The sequence below is a fragment of the Symphalangus syndactylus genome, chromosome 16 (genome assembly GCF_028878055.3).
Source record: "Symphalangus syndactylus isolate Jambi chromosome 16, NHGRI_mSymSyn1-v2.1_pri, whole genome shotgun sequence".
Classification (NCBI taxonomy): domain Eukaryota; kingdom Metazoa; phylum Chordata; class Mammalia; order Primates; family Hylobatidae; genus Symphalangus; species Symphalangus syndactylus.
The window spans coordinates 72,484,090-72,505,772 of NC_072438.2; the positions used below are offsets into that span (position 1 = coordinate 72,484,090).

The 21,683-nt window shown below is 43.5% G+C and overlaps 1 protein-coding gene and 4 pseudogenes across 3 annotated transcripts in view; 2 read left to right on the forward strand and 3 right to left on the reverse strand.

Moving 5' to 3' along the window:
• PDZD2 (PDZ domain containing 2) overlaps nucleotides 1-21,683 on the reverse strand; it is a 483,697-nt gene that overhangs the window by 279,178 nt on the left and 182,836 nt on the right. The window lies entirely within an intron of this gene.
• Nucleotides 5,776-5,872, reverse strand: LOC129465138 (uncharacterized; annotated as a pseudogene).
• On the forward strand, nucleotides 11,547-16,091 carry LOC134732811 (large ribosomal subunit protein uL6-like; annotated as a pseudogene).
• Nucleotides 13,509-13,601, reverse strand: LOC129465097 (uncharacterized; annotated as a pseudogene).
• Nucleotides 17,539-17,637, forward strand: LOC129465119 (uncharacterized; annotated as a pseudogene).

A 21,683-nucleotide genomic window follows, 5' to 3' on the forward strand; every position in this document is an offset into this window, starting at 1 on the left:
TATAATTTTATTTTTTACAGATCGAAGATCTCACAGAATTTTGTGTACTTTACCTGTTTCCAAACTTTACAGATACCATGTGCGTATACATTTTCTTGCTCTTTCTTAGCTGTTCATCTTAGTTTCTTTAGTCTTACTTCATTTACTTTTTGCTTTTTATTTTTGAGACAAGGTCTCACTGTGTCACTTACCCAGGCCGAAGTGCAGTGGTGCAATCTCCGCTCACTGCAGCCTCTACCTAGCGGGCTCAGGTGATCCTCACAACTCAGCCTCACAAGCAGCCGGGACTACAGGCACACACCACCACGCCCGGCTAATTTTTATTTTTTTGAGATGGAGTCTCACTCTGTCACCCAGGCTGGAGTACAGTGGCACGATCTCGGCTCACTGCAACCTCTGCCTCCCAAATTCAAGTGATTCTCCTGCCTTAGCCTCCCGAGTAGCTGGGACTACAGGCATGGACCACCATGCCTGGGTAATTTTTTTGTATTTTTGGTAGAAACAGGGTTTCACCAGGTTGGCCAGGCTGGTCTCGAACTCCTGACCTTAAATGATCTGCCCACCTCAGCCTCCCAAAGTGCTGGGATTACAGGCGTGAGCCACTGTGCCCAGCCTCATATTCTTTATGATCTTTTAAAAATATAAAACCATTCTCAGCTGGCAGGTGGGAGTTTGCTGTTCCCTGGCAAGAAGGCTCCAGCAAGTCCAGAGGCCTAGCTGCTTGTCCTGACTCTGCTCCCCCTGGTACCCAAAGGGCATCACTTCACCTACTGGGCTTGGAGCTTCTCGTCAGCAAAGTGTGTGTATGAGACTAGTTCACCATCAAGAATGCACAGCACAGGGGTGGAGAGTCTGCATTTTGTGGGGAGGGATCTAGGCTGATATTCTCTTTGAGAATTCAACATAGAATCTTATTACACAGCAGGAATTAACTCAAGTACACCTTTCCTCTTCTTCCAGAAGTGGATTAGTCTACATGATTTATTTATTTTTAATTTAATTTTTTTTTTTTTTAAGACAGTCTCGCTCAGTTGCCCAGGCTGGAGTGCAATGGCATGATCTTGGCTCATTGCAACCTCCACCTCCTGGATTTAAAAGATTTTCTCATCTCAGCCTCCAGAGTAGCTGGGATTACAGGCACCCGCCATCATGCCCAGCTAATTTTTGTATTTTTGTAGAGACTGGGTTTCACCATGTTGGCCAGTCTGGTCTTGAACTCCTGACCTCAGGTGATCCACCCACCTGGGCCTCCCAAAGTGCTGGGATTACAGGCATGAGCCACCACGCCCAGCCTACATGATTTATTTTACTAATCCTGGACAGATGAGGTACCCTTTTCTAAACGAAATTTCTAGAGGGGATCATGAAAAACCTTTGCCGGCCAGGCGCGGTGGCTCACGCCTGTAATCTCAGCACTTTGGGAGGCTGAGGCGGGTGGATCACGAGGTCAGGAGATCGAGACCATCCTGGCTAACACATGAAACCCTGTCTCTACTAAAAATACAAAAAATTAGCCGGGCGAGGTGGCGGGAGCCTGTAGTCCCAGCTACTCGGGAGGCTGAGGCAGGAGAATGGCGTGAACCCCGGGGGGCGGAGCCTGCAGTGAGCCGAGATCGCACCACTGCACTCCAGCCTGGGCGACAGTGAGACTCTGTCTCAGAAAAAAAAAAAAACCTTTGCCTACCTTTCTGCTTTTGTCATTAGAGCACCATCTCTAGGAGGGGTTGTAAAAGAAAGGAGGATTTAGATCAAGTTGGGGACATTTGTAAAAATCGTGGATTTTTCCCTCAAAAACAATAAAATTGGCCAGGCTCGGTGGCTCACACCCATAATCCTAGCACTTTGGGAGGCCGAGGCAGGTGGATCACTTGAGGTCAGGAGTTTGAAATTAGCCTGACCAACAGGGCAAAACCCCGTCTTTACAATACAAAAATTAACCAGGCGTGGTGGTGCACAGCTGTAATCCCAGGTACTTGGGAGGCTGAGGCAAGAGAATTGCCTGAACCCTGGAGGTGGAGGTTGCAGTGAGCCAAGATCATGCCACTCCACTGCACTCCAGCCTGGGCCACAGATCAAGACTCTGTCTCAAAAAAAAAAAAAAAAAAAAAAAAAAGCCAATAAAATTACTGTTGGTTTACAGAGAAGACATTGAAACAAGCTTACACAAATACCATTACTGTGCTGTTTTTTAATAAAGATACATTTCGCTCTATTTCAAAACATCTAAGTCAGACTGGTAAATTGGGAGCACCAATGAAGAATCCTTTCTGCAAACATAGCAGATTTAAAAAGCACTTAACACATAATACTCCTATTTATTTTTAGGTGGACAATCATGGACATTCCAAATTGAGACCCACAAGCGTTTATGACTACATTCTCAATGAGTGATGAGCCTGCCGGAAATACTAGGACTGCCTCAGGACCAGTGAAAGAAGATACGCGAACCCAAGACGTGCATTTTCAGAAGGAACGCTTATGTCACTCAACAAACATTTGTTGAGTTTTCACTAGGTGTTAGGTGCTGTGCTAGTTAGAGATGCTGACCCTACCCAAGACAATGAAGCTCTCGTTTTCTCAGTCCAATTGATGAAAAGTTAAACATCAGCTCTAGAAATCGAGACTGAGAAGATGAGTTCATGTAACTGTCCCTAGATGAATTCTTATCTTCTTGGTCAGTGAGGCAGGGTCCTTGAAGCTAAAAGATACATTTTTTTTTTTTTTTTTGAGATGCAGTGTCACTTTTGTTGCCCAGGCTGGAGTGCAGTGGCACGATCTTGGCTCACTGCAATCTCTGCTTCCCAGGTTCAAGCAATTCTCCTGCCTCAGCCTCCTAAGTAGCTGGAATTACAGGTGCCCGCCACTACACCTGGCTAATTTTGTATTTTTAGTAAAGACAGGGTTTCACCATGTTGGCCAGGCTGGTCTCGAACTCCTGACCTCAAGTGATTCACCCGCGTCGGCCTCCCAAAGTGCTGGGATTACAGGTGTGAGCCACTGCTCCCGGCCCTAAAAGAAACACTTTTGAAAACATTAAATAGAACAGCACAGCACATAGAAGAAAGGTGTGGAAGATATTCGAGGGATAATAACTTGCAGTGATCTCATCTCAATGATGCCCACACATCAGTGACCAACCTTCGGCTCCCCTACCTTTGGATTATGTACACAAGAAGAAGTCAGCACAGCAGTGATTTGAAGTGTCTTCCTCTAACACATAGAATGTTTTTTCTTTGCCTCAAAAACATCTAAGAGTTGAATCCACTTCACGAGGCTATCAAAGTTTTGAAACACTAGCAGATATTTCTCAAAAGCAAATATTCCTGAAGAGTTCATGTTTCTTGCTTTTTGATCACTCCTTATTTAGACCAACTAAAGATCAAATGAGATAAATCTCTTTATATGTATATATATTTTTTATTATACTTTACATTCTAGGGTACGTGTGCACAACATGCAGTTTTGTTACATATGTATACATATGCCATGTTGGTGTGCTGCACCCATCAACTTGTCATTTGCATTAGGTATATCTCCCAATGCCATCCCTCCCCCCTCCCCCTACCCCACAACAGGCTCCGGTGTGCAACACTCCAAATGAGATAAATCTCTTAAAGGTATGTTCCCTAACCACTGGTTATTTTTTTCTCTACAAGCTGAGGTCATCTACCACCTGTGGGGCTTGAAATACCAAAATGAAAAAAACTTCCCCAGGAATGAGCACCACACAAAATTTGCTGGGTAGCAGAAAGGTATGTGCAAAGACTTTCACTATTAAGCAACAGCTTAGACCCTTTTCTCTATCTTCTATTTCTGTTGCACAGTTCGAATTTTGGGGGGAAGAGTGTTCATAAATTGAAGAAACTTTTTGCCACTTCATCTTTAAGCTGATGTCTAGTTGTCATGAAATCAACCATATTAATTTCCAGGAACCCTCTTCAGGCAGAAGCTCTTCACTAAAAAGGTTATTAGTTAAAAATGGAGAATATGGGCATATCCTGTTCCGTATCTTCAATCCTGGAATTGGTGGTCAGCTAGCAGTGGAGGAGAGCAGGGCAGGTGCTCCAACTGGACACAGGCTTGTTGAGCCGTGGGGTCCCTTAAAGAAGGAGTCAGAGGGTAGGGGAACCCTTTTTGGTTGTTTCCTCCTCTTGGCAACAAAACCTGGCTTAGCTTCCAGTGCTTCTTGTTCTTGAAGTTCCTTTGTAATAAACAGAATTCATCATCCAAGAAAATGGCCTATAAATGTCCAGCCATTGCATCAAATTCTGCATCAGAGGAGGAAGAGTGGACACCCCATAGAACTTTCTCCTCTGAGGCATCCCTCATCTCTGGCATGATGGCATCCTGGTGGCTAACCTGGTCTCTCACCACCCCGCACTGCCCAGCAGGCACAGGGTACAGGTTGATGGGCCAAGGAAGCCTCATGTCACCACGGCCGTAGTCCCCACAAGGTGAGTCTGAGCCTAGGTCACTGCTGCTCTCAAGGTCCCAGTTGAGGTGGTCACCAGATTGTCTCAGCCTTCAGGATAAATGGTAGAAAGCTCTGCCCTAAAGGCTTTACAGGGTCTCTAGAAGGCCCAGGTAATTGAAATGGAGTCACTTTTCCATCTCCACCTTTGTTTGTTTCTTTTTTCTTTTCTTTTCTTTTTTTTTTTTTTGAGACAGGGTATCACTTTGTTGCCCAGGCTGGAGTGCAATGACACAATCTTGGCTCACTGCAACTGGCTCATGCCTGTAATCCCAGCACTTTGGGAGGCCAAGGCGGGTGGATCACGAGGTCAGGAGATCAAGACCATTCGTTTTTTTGTTCTTTGTTTTTTGGTTTTTTTGAGACAGGGTCTCACTCTGTTGCCCAGGCTACAGTGCAGTGGCACCATCTCAGTTCACTGCAACCTCTGCCTCCCAGACTCAAGTGATCCTCCTGCCTTAGCTTTCTCAGTAGCTGGGACTACAGGCATATGCCACTACATCTGGCTAATTTTTGTATTTTTTGTAGAGACGTGGTTTTGCCATGTCTCCCAAGCTTTCTCAAACTCTGGGACTCAAGCGAGCTGCCTACCTCGGCCTCCCAAAGCACTGGGATTACAGGCGTGAGTCACCAGGCCCAGCCTCCACCTTTGTTTCTAGTGGCCACTTTTAAGATGTTAGCAACAAGTGCCTTAACCTTTTAATGACATTTGTCTCATTTTTCCAGAGTTTTGGAAGGAAGCTAAGTACTTTCTTATTAATCAACCAGGCACAGACAGTGGCTGCCGACTGTGCTAACAGTGTTAATGATACTGTGGCAGTGGGTTGGTCAGGCCTGCTCGTGGGACTTGTGGAACGAGGGAAAACCTCCTTAAAGACACCAACGTGTTCCCCAAGGCCTTGGCCACCTGTGACCCCAACCTTTTCCTCACACGCTAGGTTTGTACTTAACTGCACATCTTTTTACTGTGGTAAAATATACATAAAATAAAATCGACCATTTTAATTTTTTTTTTTTTTTTCTTTGAGACAGAGTCTCACTCTGTTTCCCAGGCTGGAGTGCAGTGGCGCGATCTTGGCTCACTGAAACCTCCACCTCCTGGGCTCAAGTGATTCTCCTGCCCCAGCCTCCCGAGTAGCTGGGATTACAGGCACCCGCCACCGTGACCAGCTTATTTTTGTATTTTCAGTAGAGACGGGGTTTCACCATGTTGGCCAGGCTGGTCTCAAATTCCTCACCTCAGGTGATCTCCCTGCCTCGGCCCCCCAAAGTGCTGGGATTACAGACATGAGCCACCACGCCCGACCCATTTTAATTATTTTTAAAAATCCTTGAGCAGGAGCCATATTCATCTTCTCTGTATTGTTCCAATTTTAGTGTATACGATGCCGAAGGAAGCACCCTTTTTAATTATTTTAAGCAAGCACCTTTTTGAATGATTTTCAAGTGTACAGGTGAGTGTCAATAAATACATTCATGTTGTTGTGCAACCATCGCCACTACCCATCTCCAGGGCTTTTTCATCACACCAGACTGAAACTTTGCATCCGCTAATAACTCTCCATTCGTCCCTTCTCCCAACCTCTGGTAACTTCCATTTCATTTTCTGTTTCTATGAATTTGACTATTCTAGGACCCTTGTATAAATGGAATCATGCCAGGTTCATGCCTGTAATCCCAGCACTTTGGGAGGCCAAGGTGGGAGGATCACTTGAGTCCAGAAGTTGGAGACTAGTGTGGGCAACATAGTGAGACCCCATCTCTAAAACAAACAAACAAAAAACAAAACAAAAACCCACTAAAAGTCAGAATTGATTTTTAATCATTTTATTAGTTACTTCGAGTCCCTTATCTTTGCCCAATATTTTCACTCCATTTATAGTTTTTCCCACCCCATAGTTCTTTTTTTTTTTTTTTGAGACAGTCTTGCTCTGTTGCCCAAGCTGGAGTGCAGTGTGCAGTGGCGCGATCTCGGCTCACTGCAACCTCCGCCTCCCAGGTTCAAGCAATTCTCCTGCCTTAGCCTCCTGAGTAGCTGGGACTACAGGTGTGTGCCACCACACCCAGCTAATTTTTTTTTTTTTTTTCTGAGACGGAGTCTCGCTCTGTCACCAAGCTGGAGTGAAGTGGCACAATCTTGGCTCACTGCAACCTCCACCTCCCGGGTTCAAGTGATTCTCCTGCCTCAGCCTCCCAAGTAGCTTGTACTACAGGCACACACCACCACACCCAGCTGATTTTTGTATGTTTTAGTAGAGATGGGGTTTCACCATGTTAGCCAGGATGGTCTTGATATCTTGACCTCGTGATCCACCCGCCTTGGCCTCCCAAAGTGCTGGGATTACAGATGTGAGCCACCACGCCCGGCCAATTTTTGTGTTTTTAGTAGAGACAGGGTTTCACCATGTTGGCCAGGATGGTCTTGATCTCTTGACTTCATGATCTACTACCTTGGCCTCCCAAAGTGCTGGGATTAGAGGTTTGAGTCACCATGCCTGGCCCCATGGTTATTCTTTGTACCATTAAGTTCAACCACTTTGACCTCTTTTCATTTCTCAAGCAATTACTTTCAAATGTCCATATCACTGTAACTTACTATATCTAGCTTAATCCTCCATCAGAACATCTCCTTTTCTACCAGGTAATGATCTCTGATAAGGAAAAGCACTAACAGGGAGCTGGGTTTCCACACTTCATAAATTGCCCAAGGAAGTCTTCCATCCCCCCTTGCTTTCCCACTAGGTGAATTCCTCAGAAGAAGCAACTTCAGAATGTCACTGCTTGCTGTCTGAGCTGTGCCACAATGGCTCTGAATTAGCCTGAGAAGCCTTGGTGAGGAAAAGCAAAGAAATCAGAATTGCAGGATAAGGCTTTTCCCAGAAGACTCTCAAGAAGTGTTCTTTCTATCTGTACAGATCAAAGTGTTTGGACACTGTGCAGAAGTCTCATGAAAAAACATGTAACTTTATCCTGAAGACATCTCAGCTTCGCTTGTTATGTGGATGATCAAGGGTGTCTGCAAGTCTGGGAAAAAGGGATAGAGGAGAATTAACAGCCAGTACTCCAGGGCCTGGCTTACTGATAGGGAAATGGCTATGATGACAGAGGAATCTGGGGAGGCAGGAGGAGCTTGACAGAAACAAATGGATGTCCCAAATAGGCTAGTTCATAATTTTTTTAAAGTTGAATATTAAAAAAATAAAACATGCAACTTAAAAATGCCATCAGAGCCGGGTGCAGTGGCTCACGCCTGTAATCCCAGCACTTTGGGAGGCCGAGACGGGCAGATTACGAGGTCAGGAGATCGAGACCATCCTGGCTAACATGGTGAAACCTTGTCTCTACTAAAAATCCAAAAAAAAAAAAAAATTAGCTGGGCATGGTGGCGGGCACCTGTAGTCCCAGCTAATCGGGAGGCTGAGGCAGGAGAATGGCGTGAACCCGGGAGGCGGGGCTTGCAGTGAGGGGAGATCACGCCACTGCACTCCAGCCTGGGTGGCAGAGTGAGACTTCATCTCAAAAAAAAAAACAAAAAAAAACAAGCCATTGGATTAAATGTATTAAGGGAGTGGTTTGGAGGGAAAATGTGAACAAGTCGAATGAAACAGTTGGAAAAAATCAGAATGGTACTAGACAAGGAAGTTTTTTGTTTTTTGTTTTTTTGAGATGGAGTCTCGCTCTGTCACCCAGGCTACAGTGCAGTGGCATGATCTTGGTTCACTGCAACCTCTGACTCCCAGGTTCAAGCGACCCTCTTGCCTCAGCCTCTGGAGCAGCTGGGATTACAGGCACCTACCACCACACTTGGCTAATTTTTTGTATGGTTTCACCATGTTGGCCAGGTTGAACTCCTGACCTCAAGTGATCCACTCACCTTGGCCTCCCAAAGTGCTGGAATTACAGGCATGAGCCACCACACCCAGCCATAGATAGGAAAGTTCTTACAGCTATTGGATACCACTTTACTTTGGTAAAGGGGGGTTAGTAACTGCTAAGAGGTAAGAAGGAGAGCTCTGACATACTAGTTAAATTCTGTTTCTCAGTTTGGGTGATGGTTAATATAAAAATTCACTAAGCTGGGCTGGGTGTGGTGGTTCATTCCTGTAATCCCAGCACTTTGGGAGGCCAAGGTGAGTGGATCATCTGAGGTCAGGAGTTCGAGACCAGCCATGCCAACATGGTGAAAACCCTGTCTTTACTAACAATACAAAAATTAGCGAGGTGTGGTGCCTGCAATCCCATCTACTCTGCTGAGACAGGAGAATAGCTTGCACCTGGGAGGTAGAGGTTGCAGTGAGCTGAGATTGTGCCACTGCACTCCAGCCTTGGCAACAGAGCAAGACTGTCACAAAAAAAAAAAAAAATTCACTAAGCTGAATACTTTTGATATGTGCCTTTACGTATATCATATTTCAAAGGTAAGTTTACTGGAAAAAGCACTTCTGGAATGATAAAAATAAAGACCTCCAAAAATCCACACCTCTATAAGGGTAACAAAAACACAGGAAAAAATGACCAAAATCAACTTTTTCAGAACTCTGGAATTTAGCCAAAAGCTTGAAACATCACTAGCAGCCACTGAGGCAGAACAAGTTTGGAGGCCCCCCAAAACGCTATCTTCACAGAATTGTTATTACTTGACCTGTCCAACAGCTCTCTGAAAGGCTTCATTTTCAAGGTTTCTCTTTACTTGACTTGATTCAGAGCTGATGCTGCAAGAACAGCCTTGTCCCTAGGTTATTTGTTGAGAACAATCCATGGCAATTGTTTAATATGTGCAGCTGCCTGAGAAAATATCTGCAAATCATATATCTGCTAAGGAACTTGTATCTAGGCTATATAAAGAATTCTTACAACTCAATTTAAAAGTGGGTAAAGAATTTAAATAGATATTTCTAGCTGGGCATGGTGGCTCACGCTTATAATCCTAGTGCTTTGTAAGGCTGAGGCATGAAGATGGCTTGAGGCCAGGAGTTTGAGACCAGTATGGGAAACACAGCAAGACCCTGTCTCTACAAAAACATTTTTTACAAAATTAGCCAGGTGTAGTGGCATGTGCCTGTAGTCCTGGCTATTCAGGAGAATAAGGTGGGAGGATTGCTGGAGCCCAGGAGGTTGATGCTACAGTGAGCCTCTGCACTGCACTCATGCCACTGCACTCCAGGCTGGGTGGCAGAGGAAGACCCTGTCTTAAAAAATAAAATAAATAGACATCTCTCCAAAGATGTACAAAGGTTCAAAAACACATGAGAAGGTGTTCAACATGATTAATCATTAGAGAATACAAATCAAAGTCACAGTGAGATACAGCTTCACATCCACTAGGATGACCGGTCTAATGAAGACAGGTCACAAGTGTTGGCAGGAATGTGGAGAAATTAGAACCCTTATACACTGCTGGTGGGGATGTAAAGTAGTCCTGAAAAACAATTTGGAAATTCCTCAAAAAGTTACACATAGAGTTACTATATCATCATCAGTTCCATTCTTACATATATATCCAAGAGAACTGAAAACATACTCACACAAAAACTTGTACACCAATGTTCACAGCATGATTCATAATAGTCAAAAAGTGGAAATGACCCAAATGTCCACAAATGTTTGGATGGTTAAACAAATGTGGTTAAACATATGGAACACTATTTGGCAATATAACGAAGTAAAGTTCTGAATCATACTGAAACACAGATGAGCACTGAAGTCATTACACTTTCAGTACAGAAGACCATGTACTGAAATATCTGGAATACGTAAATCTACAGGAACAGAAAGTAGGTTTCCAGGGGCTTGGAGAAGGGAGTATGGAGAATGCCTGTAATAAGTATGTGTCTTCTTTTTGGAAGGATAAAAATGTCCTAAAATTAGATATTGGTGATATTCAATGCTGTGAATATATAAAACTACTCAACTGTACATTTTAAAGGATAAATTTTATAGTATGTGAACATCTCAGTAAAGCCATTTTTAAATTACTTTTATTTTTTACTTATTTTTTTTTTGAGACAGAGTCTTGCTCTATCACCCAGACTGGAGTGCAGTGGCGTGATCTCAGCTCACTGCAACCTCCGCCTCTCAGTTCAAGCAATTCTCCTGCCTCAGCCTCCTGAGTAGCTGAGATTACAGGCACGTGCCACCATACCCAGCTAATTTTTGTATTTTTAGTAGAGACAGGGGTTTTACCATGTTGGCCAGGCTAGTCTCGAACTCCTGATCTCAAGTGATCCACCCACCTCAGCCTCCCAAGGTGTTGGGATTACAGGCATGAGCCACCATGCCCAGCCTCAGGAAAGCTATTATAAAACAAGAAAGCTTACTTTAAAAATTCCTTCGTATCATTATTAATCACAATTACGCCCTACAAGGATAAGTCAGTTTTCCAAGGCATGGATAAAAGCCCCAGAAAACCAGGGACTTTATATGTTTTATAGAAGAGTATTTCCCCAATATGGAGTTCCAGAGCTGAAACAGTAGGTGGTCAATAAATACCCTTAAATGAATAAATATAGATTAAGAAAGTGTTCAGAACCCAGATTTTCTGATTCCAGGTTCACCCCTCCATAGTGGAGAAGTGGCGACACAGTGACCTCATATATAAGGAGCAAGGTGCCCTGGCCAGGATGCCACTTACAGAATTGTTGCTGCCTACAGGAAGGTTACGCTGCTTCCTGGGGAATGGACATGCTCTCTATAGGGACAGACACACTATTTGGCAGATGGGTAGCAACTGACAGAGCATCCTAGCAAAAAAAGACTCAGGTCTTGGACGCAGGTCACCCCGGCTCGATTCCGGGCTCTGTCTGCTAATAGATGGGTTTATCTAATCTTTCTCAGCCTATATTTCCTCATCTGTGAATGCAAGTAATAATACTTGCCTCTTACCTCATAGGGATGTTTTAAGAAGTAAATGAGAAGCATATACCTAATGCATGTGGCTCATTTGGATAATATCTGATAAACGTTTTAATTTACACTGATAATATCGAATGAACAAATAGGTTTCAAATATCTTTTTTTTTTTCTTCTTTTTTTTTTTTTTTTGAGACAGAATCTTGTTCTGTCGTCCAGGCTGGAGTGCAGTGGCGTCATCTCGGCTCACTGCAACCTCTGCCTTCCAAGTTCAAGTGATTCTCCTGCCTCAGCCTCCCAAGTAGCTGGGAATACAGGTGCGTGCCACCACATCTGGCTAATTTTTTTTGTATTTTTAGTAGAGACAGGGTTTCACCATGTTGGTCAGGCTGGTCTCGAACTCCTGAACTCAAATGATCCGCCCGCCTTGGCTTCCCAAAGTCCTGAGATTACAGATGTGAGCCACTGCAGCTGGCCTCAAATATCTTATAAAAAATAAAAGGGAGACAAGTCAGTGGTTGTTTTCAGACTTTGCAGGGAACTGTTACCCGAAAAGGTTTGGAGCCTCACTCTTACCCTCCCCACCACAGTGGCATTGAGCAAAGTAGAGAACAAAAACTCCTTCCCTGCAGAGCAGCTCCCACTCCCTAGCAGCCCACAGCCGGGCATGAAACCAACACGACTATCTTGGGGGCGCGGATAAAAGGCAGGAGACAGGAAACACTTTGCCTCACCTTGAGAGAGAAGAGGGACCCAGGTATTTATACCCCCGTACCAAATATCTTTTCCCCTCTGTGTTGCAATGGTGCTACATTTGTTGTTTTTCTAATTAAAAAGGAGTACATTGAGGGGCAACTGAACTTGAACTGGTTCGCATCAGGAGCTGTAAACTCAGTCTTCCTGTTCGTTAAAAGAAAAAAAAAAAGCTTTCCTTTTGCTTGACACCTGTTAATAGCATTCCTGTGGAAACAAGTAACCATGCTCGAAAATAATCTCCAATTGCTGGGTGGAAACAGTCGTTGTGATTGTTTAAGATATAATATATGTAAAGCAAGCAGCATCGTGGTTAACATGTTGTTGGTACTCAGGAAATGGTAACTATTATTTCAAACACCTTTTCCTTAAATGCTCTGCTGGTGTAGTGCTCGCTACCGTGGAATAAACTTAACTGAACAGTGCCCTCCAGAGGCCACTGGGAATTCAACTGTGCTGACAGTTGAAAGAAGGTCTGGAAAAAAACTACAAATACGATTTAATTGTCTTTTACACTGATGTGGAGTCAGCACCACAGCCTGGTGTCCCAGGATGTATTAGAACATGACCGACTCTCTGGTTTGTCACCCACAGCAGCCTTTCTTTGGCCAGGGCTTATTTGTTTGCAAGGGACACTTATGAAGACACGGAGATCTTGGGGAAACAAGTCCCAGCTAGGCACTGTGGGAACTCATGCTGGAAACTGCCAGTCCCTGGAAGGTACTGTCCCATTCCTTTTTCTGGGGACACTGTCTCTCATCCCTGTCCTTTTCTGCATGTCCACTCTGTGTTCCTCTAAAGAAACCAGCTTCCTCTTGACGTCTGCCATTCTGTAACCGTAGTACGGGCATATGGCTCTGGCCCTTTTTGGAAATGAATCCAGATGTAGTTCCGTTTGGTGTTCCAGCTCATCTCACACAGCAAAGCAGCATGGTCTCTCACTGGCTTGAGTCCAGATTTTCAGGAGATTAAACTGGTTGTCAGTCAAGTCTAACGGCTGGATTTAGTCTGTCTATCCCTGGTGGGTGGCCAGGAGGTGGAGGTGGGGATGCGTGTGCGTGTGTAGGGAGACAGGGCCAGTGTCATGTGATACTAAACAAATTTAGCACATATGGAACTGCAGGAAGGGCAAGCATGTCAAAGGATCTGTTTTTCTACAAACACAGAGCTAGTATTAATAGAGCTTTACCATGTGCCATGCACTGTCCTAAGAACTTTCTAAGCATCATTCCATTTAATCCTAAAAACCTCCTATGACATTTGATCCTGCAATCATTCCCTCTGAAGTAACTGCTGATAACAATGTTTGTGTGTCTTTCCATAATTTTCCTAACTCATTTTATTCCCATTTTAAAGATGAGGGAACTAAAGCTTGGAAAGTTTAAGCCAAGATTTAAGCCAAGACAGTCTGATTCTTTTTTTTTTTTTTTTTTCAGGTTAGACAGGTAATGTACCGACATTGTAACAAGGTTTGAGGGTGGCACGTGCATGAACACCCAGTCATCATACTCACAAACTACAAAAAGATCAAGGCAGGCTGATTCTAAAGCCAGGATGTTAAACACTCACCCCACCTTCCTCCCAGTGTAGCCCCTATGGCATGGTAGATAATTTGGCTACGCAGAAAAAACATCAAATTTGGTCTGGTTCTCAGGGAGGTTATAGTCTGGTTAAGGAAGGCAAGATTTATACATGCAAAACAATGAGTAAATGACAGGAGAGGGATCAAGTACTAAATTGCATGTTGCCATTATATTTGTTTTCTATTGCTATGTAACAAATTACCACAAATGTAGAAGCTTTGGAGCAATACCCATTTATTAGCTCATGGTTCTGTAGGTAAGAATATAGCTATGGCATGGCTGGGCTTGTGTTGACTAGAGCTGCCAACAATCTCATCTGGGGCTCAGGGACCTTTTTGAAGGGGTTAAAATATGCTATCCTGGAATACTGATTATTTAAGTTAAAGGCACTTGAAAAACAGCAGGTGCAAAAAGATCGCTTTGACCTTCATGCTGTTTCTTAAAAGCAGAAGATTAAATTCCCATGTGAAAGACGCCCTCCCTATACTAGTAAGATGCAACATCCTTGGCGTCAAGGACGAGAAAGTTGAGGTCAAAGAAATTCTGTACAAACAAGCCTTTCTCTTCCTAGCTATTTTCCTACCCTATTAACTATCCTAGCGCAAGCCCCTTCGCCTTACACATGTTCAGAGTTTACTACTGTGCCCAATCCAGAATGGAAGAAACTGACAATAACTGCTTCTTTGGGTCTTCATGATTTTAGGAGGGCTCCTGTAAAACATCTGTAAAGAAATGTGTATGCTTTTTTTCCTGTTAATCTATCTTATCTCAATTCTCAGGACCGTAAGAGGATGGAGGTGGTTTTCCTGCTCCTATATCTTCCAAGCTCACTGCTTGATGGCAGAGTTCAATTCTTTGTGGTTGTAGGCCTGAGGTATCCTTTTCCTGTGAGTTGCCAATCAGGGACTGCTTTCAGCTCCTAGAGGTTGCACTTCTCCATCTGCAGTTCACAGTGGGGGTTATTTGCTTTCCTCTAGGCCAGCTGGAGCATTTCTCTGAGTGTTACTTCTGTTACCAGCCAAACTCTCTGCTTTGTTTGTTTTGCTTGTTTGTGTTTTGAGACAGAGTCTCACTCTGTCACCCAGGCTGGAGTGCAGTGGCGCGATCTTGGCTCACTGCAACCTCTGCCTCCTGGGTTCAAGTGATTCTTGTGCGTCAGCCTCCCAAGTAGTTGGGATTACAGGCGTGTGCCACCATACCAAGCTAATTGTTTTCTATTTTTAGTAAAGACAGGTTTCACCATGTTGGCCCAGCTGGTCTTGATCTCCTGACCTCGTGATCCACCCACCTTGGCCTCCCAAAGTGCTGGGATTATAGGCCTGAGCCACAAAAGATGCTTTTTTGTTCTTTTTTTTTTTTTTTTTTTTTTTGCCACTTCTACTGCGAGAATGAAGACCATTCTCAGCAATCAGACTGTCGACATTCCAGAAAATGTCGATATTACTCTAAAGGGATGGACAGTTATTGTGAAGGATCCCAGAGGAACCCTGCGGAGGGACTTCAATCAACGTAGAACTCAGTCTTCTTGGAAAGAAAAAAACAGAGGCCCCGGGTTGACAAATGGTGGGGTAAGAGAAAGGAGCTGGCTACCGTTCGGACTATTTGTAGTTATGTACAGAACATGATCAAGGGTGTTACACTGGACACTGGGCTTCTGTTCCAAGATGAGTTCTGTGTATGTGCACTTCCCCATCAACGTCGTTATCCAGGAGAATTGGTCTTTTGTTGAAACCCGAAATTTCCTGGGTGAAAAATACATCTGCAGGGTTCGGATTAGGCCAGGTGTTCCTTGATCAGTATCTCAAGCTCGGAAAGATGAATTAATCCTTGAAGGAAGCTTGTTTCAAATTCAGCGGCTTTGATTCAGCAAGCCACAATGTTAAAAACAAGGATATCGGGAAATTTTTGGATGGTATCTATGTCTCTGAAAAAGGAACCATTCAGGAGGCTGATTAATAAGATCTAAGAGTTGTCTAGCTACAGAAACAAGATGCCGGATGCTTCCTAAGACCTATATGTGATATTTAAATGATGAAATAAAAGACCTATTGATTTGGGGGAAAAAAAAAAAACTACAAAAAATTAGCCGAGTGTGGTGGTGTGCACCTGTAGCCCTAGCTACTTGGAGGGCTGAGGTGGGAGGATCACTTGAGCCGAAGAGGTTGAAGTGAGCTGAGATCATGCCACTGCACTCCAGCATGGGCGACAGAGCAAGACTCTGTCCTAAAAAAAAAAAAAAAAAGAATGTGTGAAAAAAGTGTGTGTATGTACACATATAAATCATAATAAATCATCCCATCACTGGGTATATACCCAAAGGATTATAAATCATTCTACTATAAAGACACATGCACACGTATATTTATTGCAGCACTATTTACAATAGCAAAGACTTGGAAAGAGCCTAAATGCCCATCAATGATAGACTGGATAAAGAAAATGTGGCACTTATACACCATGGAATAATATGCAGCCATAAAAAAGAATGAGTTCATGTCCTTTGCAGGGACATGGATGAAACTGGAAACCATCATTCTCAGCAAACTAACACAGTAACAGAAAACCAAACACCACATGTTCTCACTCATAAGTGGGAGGTGAACAATGAGAACACATGGACACAGGGAGGGGAACATCACACACCGGGGCCTATTGGGGGATGGGGGGTAAGGGGAGGCAGAGCATAGGACAAATACCTAATGCATGTGGGGCTTAAAACCTAGATGATGGGTTGATGGGCGCAGCAAACCACCATGACACATGTATACCTATGTAAGAAATCTGCACATTCTGCACCCGTATCCCAGAACTTAAAGTATAATAATAAAAAAAATCATGGCCAGGCACGGTGGCTCATGCCTGTAATCCCAGCACTTTGGGAGGCTGAGGCAGGTGGATCATGAGGTCAAGAGATCAAGATCATCCTGGCCAACATGGTGAAACCCCGTCTCTACTAAAAATACAAAAATTAGCTGAGTGTGGTGGTGCATGCCTATAGTCCCAGCTACTCGGGAGGCTGAGGCAGGAGAATCACTTGAACCCGGGAGACAGAGGTTGCAGTGAGCCGAGATCGCACCACTGCACTCCAACCTTGTGACAGAGTGAGACTCCATCTCAAAAACACAAAACAAAAAAAAACCCATAATAACTCAAACCTCACAATTGAGGAAAATTAATGATTAAATGGTATTTAGATAATTAGATACTAATTTACAAAAAAATTAGATTTACAATTTCCATCAAAATCAATGCACATTAAATTAAAATTTAAATTTTAAGGATAAATTTAAAAATGTAATCACTAAAATTGGTAGAAGAGAGTTGTGGGTCTTTGGGAAAATGACATCATCCTGAGATCTGAAGAAGTGAAAAGATGATTATAAAAGAAAAAAATCAGACTTGCCTACAGAGACCGTTAAAACTTCCACATAGTAATAACAACATTTAAAAGATTAAGGAGAATTTTAACCATATGGGGTAAAAAGATTAAGATCTATAATATCTAAATGCATATCCAGTGCTGCAGATGAAGACCCCAAGAGATAATGGACAAAGGACATGAATAGATTGTTTAGATGACAAGTAAAATAAAATAAAAAAAAATTAGGACAAAATGGCCAAACTTCCTGATCGAATAAGTGCAAATTAAAACTACAAAATGAGCCATATTTCAATTAAGAAAACATAAATTTAAATTATAATACCCAACCTGGAAATGCTTCTGGCACTCTGGCATTCATACATTATTGGTAGGAGTGTAATTTGGTAAAACAATTTGTATAGAACAATTTAGCAAAAATGTCCTTTGACATAATACCTTCATTCCATGAAATGTGTCCTAAAAGGATGGTTCAAAAGGAAAAAAAATAGTCATGGTCACAAGCATTTTAAGCAGCACATATACTAAAATTGGAACGATACAGAGAAGATTAGCATGGCCCTTGCCCAAGGATGAAAAAATAAAAATTAAAAAAAATTTTTAAAAAATGCCGTGTTAAGTATAACACTGACAAACTGGCAAAGACAGAAAGAACATGCTTACCTAGATTATCACTGATGATTATACCTATCAAGACAACTTAGTAAAGAGGAATATGTTCAAATGTGTTAAGTGAAAAAGCGTAGCCACACCAGACCAATCCGGTTCCACTTTTATGTAAAAAGACCGAGAGTTGTTTTTCGTTTCCCATGGACCCTCAAGTCATGTGACCTTAGCATGCCTAGATGAACCAAGCCTGCAACCACAGGAAGAAACTAAGTGCTTGGGCTGAGGAGTGGGATGAAATTAAGAAGGGGACACTGTATAGCAGGATCCAGAATCCAATCAGATTGAGCCCTGGCATTACCCCATGGCCAGATCCAGTCATATCATGTATCCCAGCATCACTTCATTGCAAGATCCAATCAGGTTACACCTCATTACCGGACCCAGCCCCCAGCTTGGGGAGGCACTGCGTTGGGAGCTATCCCTGGTATCCTCCTTACTTGACTTCTTGCAAGGAATAAAATCCCTTGCCAAATCCTCCTTCATTGTCATCATCAGGCTGTCACCTGTCAAGTGACTGAACCCTCCCATTGTGTAGGTAAGAAAAGGATAATAGAGAATTCTGCATGTAGTATGATTCAAAGTAATTCCTGTGGTGTTTGTGAAGCTGTGAGAAAAACAGCACTTTTGTATATTGTCACTGGGGATACAAATTAGTATAATCTCTTGGGGAAAGCAATTTGCAATAGGAGTAACACATTTAAAATGTGATTCATTTGAGGATCCCACTTCTAGGAATTTGTCCATTACATACACTCATACATATACACAAAGACATATGAACATAAAATGTATTGCAGAATTCTTTTTTTTTTTTTTTTTGAGACAGAGTCTTGCTCTGGCCCCCAGGCTGGAGTGCAGTGGCATGATCTCAGCTCACTGCAACCTCAGCCTCCCAGGTTTGAACGACTCTCCTGTCTCAGCCTCCTGAATAGCTGGGATTACAGGTGCACATCACCACTCGCAGCTAATTTTTGTATTTTTAGTAGAGACGGGGTTTTACCATATTGGTCAGGCTGGTCTTGAACTCCTGACCTCAGGTGATCCACCCACCTCAGCCTCACAAAGTGCTGGGATTATAGGTGTGGGCCACTGCACCCAGCCCAGAATTCTGGACACAGCAAAAAAGACTGTACAATAAAAACACCCACCAGTTGGTGACTGATCAAATAAATCACATGAGGAACCTCCAGTGGGATACTATACAGCTGTTAAAAAGAACGAGAGACAAAGTGACATGTTCTGATTTGAAACAAGTGCTAAGATGGGTTTTTAAGATTTTTAAAAAAAGGTTAAGATTCAGAATAGTGTGGATCGTGTGCCCCACTGTGTAAAAAAGACGTTAACACAGAGTACTTGTAGATGCTTAGAGAATCCTTGGAAAGATACTGGTAATAGAGTGAGGCTCCGGGTATAGCTGGTGGTAGTGACAAGAGAATGGAGGTCTGAACCGAGGAAACTTTTCACTCACTGTCCTTCCATTCTATTGCATGCACATGGTAAAACAATCTTTTCCAATGAAAAGAATCAACAAAGGTAGTCTGAAAATATATATATTGCAGATGAACATAGATTAGAAGGAAATAGAAAAATTGTATCTGTTGAATTAGCATGATAGAGCTGTAGGCACATGGTCACAGATTAGATCTTAACATAGAAAAATTAAATTAATGGAGAATTAGTGTAGGCGAATCACAAGTTGTTCTTTTCTTTAAAATGCTGTTTTAATGTTGTCATTGAAATAAATAAAAATTAGTGTGGGAGGAGAGACGGGGTATCTGAGGAATTAAGTGACAGAATTATAAATATGTTGTTCTAAAATGAATAAACAGGAGAAGAATGAGCCACAGAGAGCTTGGAAATGGTCCAGGGAGCAAGCGCTCAGCAAGAGGTGCCAGTGCATCTGTGCCTGGTAGGGTAGCTGGCCAGGACACACTGACTCCTTTTCTTGGGAACTCAAGGGTCAGACCTGGAGAACAAGAGAGGAGAAACTGGGGTGGAGAAGTCAGAAGAAGGTCTGGTTTGCAGATCCCAAAGAAAACCAGTTCTCTGGAGAGGATGGGTGGCAGGCACAGGGTGGATGAGAGACATCTAGATCCTGTAGACCTCAAAAGAGACACCTTCCTTAGGAGGACAGGGCTAAACTCTCTACTTGTGAGATGACTACTTTTGAAATTTTGATTTTTCATGCCTGTCAGTAAAAAATGAAAATAGAGAGGCTGGGGGTGGTGGCTCACGCCTATAATCCCAACACTTTGGGAGGCTGAGGAAGGTGGATTGCTTGAGCCCAGGAGTTCAAGACCAGCCTTGGCAACATAGCGAAACCCCATCTCTAAAAAAAATACAAAACATTAGCCAGGCCTGGTGATATGCAACTGTAGTCCCAGCTACTCGTGAGGCTGAGGTAGGAGGATCACCTAAGTCTGGGAAGTTGAGGCTGCAGTGAGCCATGATCGTGCCATTGCACTCCAGCTTGGGTGACAGACACAAACCTTGTCTTAAAAAAAAAAAAAAAAAGGCAGGTGCAGTGGCTCACGCCTGTAATTCCAATACTTTGGGAGGCCAAGGCAGGTGGATCACCTGAGGTCATGAATTAAAGACCAGCCTTACGAACATGGTGAAATCCTGTCTCTACCAAAAATACAAAAATTAGCCAGACGTGGTGGCATGCGCCAGTAGTCCCAGCTACCTGGGAGGCTGAGGCAGGAGAATTGTTTGAACCTGGGAGGCAGAGGCTGCAGTGAGCTGAGTTCGTGCCACTGTACTCCAGCCCTAGTGACGGAGCAAGACTCCATCTCAAAAAAGAAAAAAAGGAAGAAAAGAAAATTGAACATGCACCCCCAATTTAAGTGTATTTATTTATTTAATGCACACATATACTATTGTGTGAATATATTATATGCAGTATAAAACATGAAAAAGTTATTTTAAAAAGATAGTTTGGCTGAGTGCGGTGGCTCACACCTATAATCCCAGCACTTTGGAAGGCGGAGGCGAGTGGATCACTTGAGGTCAGGAGCTGGAGATCAGCCTGGCCAACATGGTGAAGCCTCGTCTCTACTAAAAATACAAAAATTAGCCGGGCAGGGAGGTGCATACTTGTAATCCCAGCTACTTGGCAGGCTGAGGTGGGAGGATCCCTTGAACCTGGAGGCAGAGGCTGCAGTGAGCCGAGATTGCACCACTGCATTCCAGCCTGGGTGACACAGTGAGACTCTGTCTCAAAAACAAATAAACAAACAAATCTAAAGTGCTTAATATTTGAAAAGCTATGTAGTTAAATATACTTCAAGATTTTCAAAAACTTCGTTTAACATTTTGGGATGTGATGATCCAGAAGTATAGCTTCAAGTAATTTCATAACAAATGGGTGCTACTTTTTTTTTTTTTTTTGAGATGGAGTCTTGCTATGTTGCCCAGGCTGGAATGCAGTGGTGCAGTCGCAGCTCACTGCAGCCTCTGCCTCTGGATTAAAGGGATCCTCCCACCTCAGCCTCCCAAGTAGCCGGGATTACAGGGATCCACCACCACGGCCAGCGAATTTTTGTATTTTCAGTAGAGACGGGGTTTCACCATGTTGGCCAGGCTGCTCTTGAACTCCTGACCTCAAGTAATCTGCCCACCTCAGCCTCCCAAAGTGCTGGGATTACAGGTGTGAGCCACCGCACCAGGTTGGATGCTGCTTTTTTTTTTTTTTTTTTTTTTTTTGAGATGGAGTCTCACTCTGTCGCCCAGGCTGGAGTGCAGTGGCGCGATCTTGGCTCACTGGAAGCTCCGCCTCCCCGGTTCATGCCATTCTCCTGCCTCAACCTCTTGAGTAGCTGGGACTACAGGCACCCGCCACCACGCCCGGCTAATTTGGTTTTGTATTTTCAGTAGAGACGGGGTTTCACCCTGCTAGCCAGGATGGTCTCCTAACCTGGTGATCCGCCTGCCTCGGCCTCCCAAAGTGCTGGGATTACAGGCGTGAGCCACGGTGCCC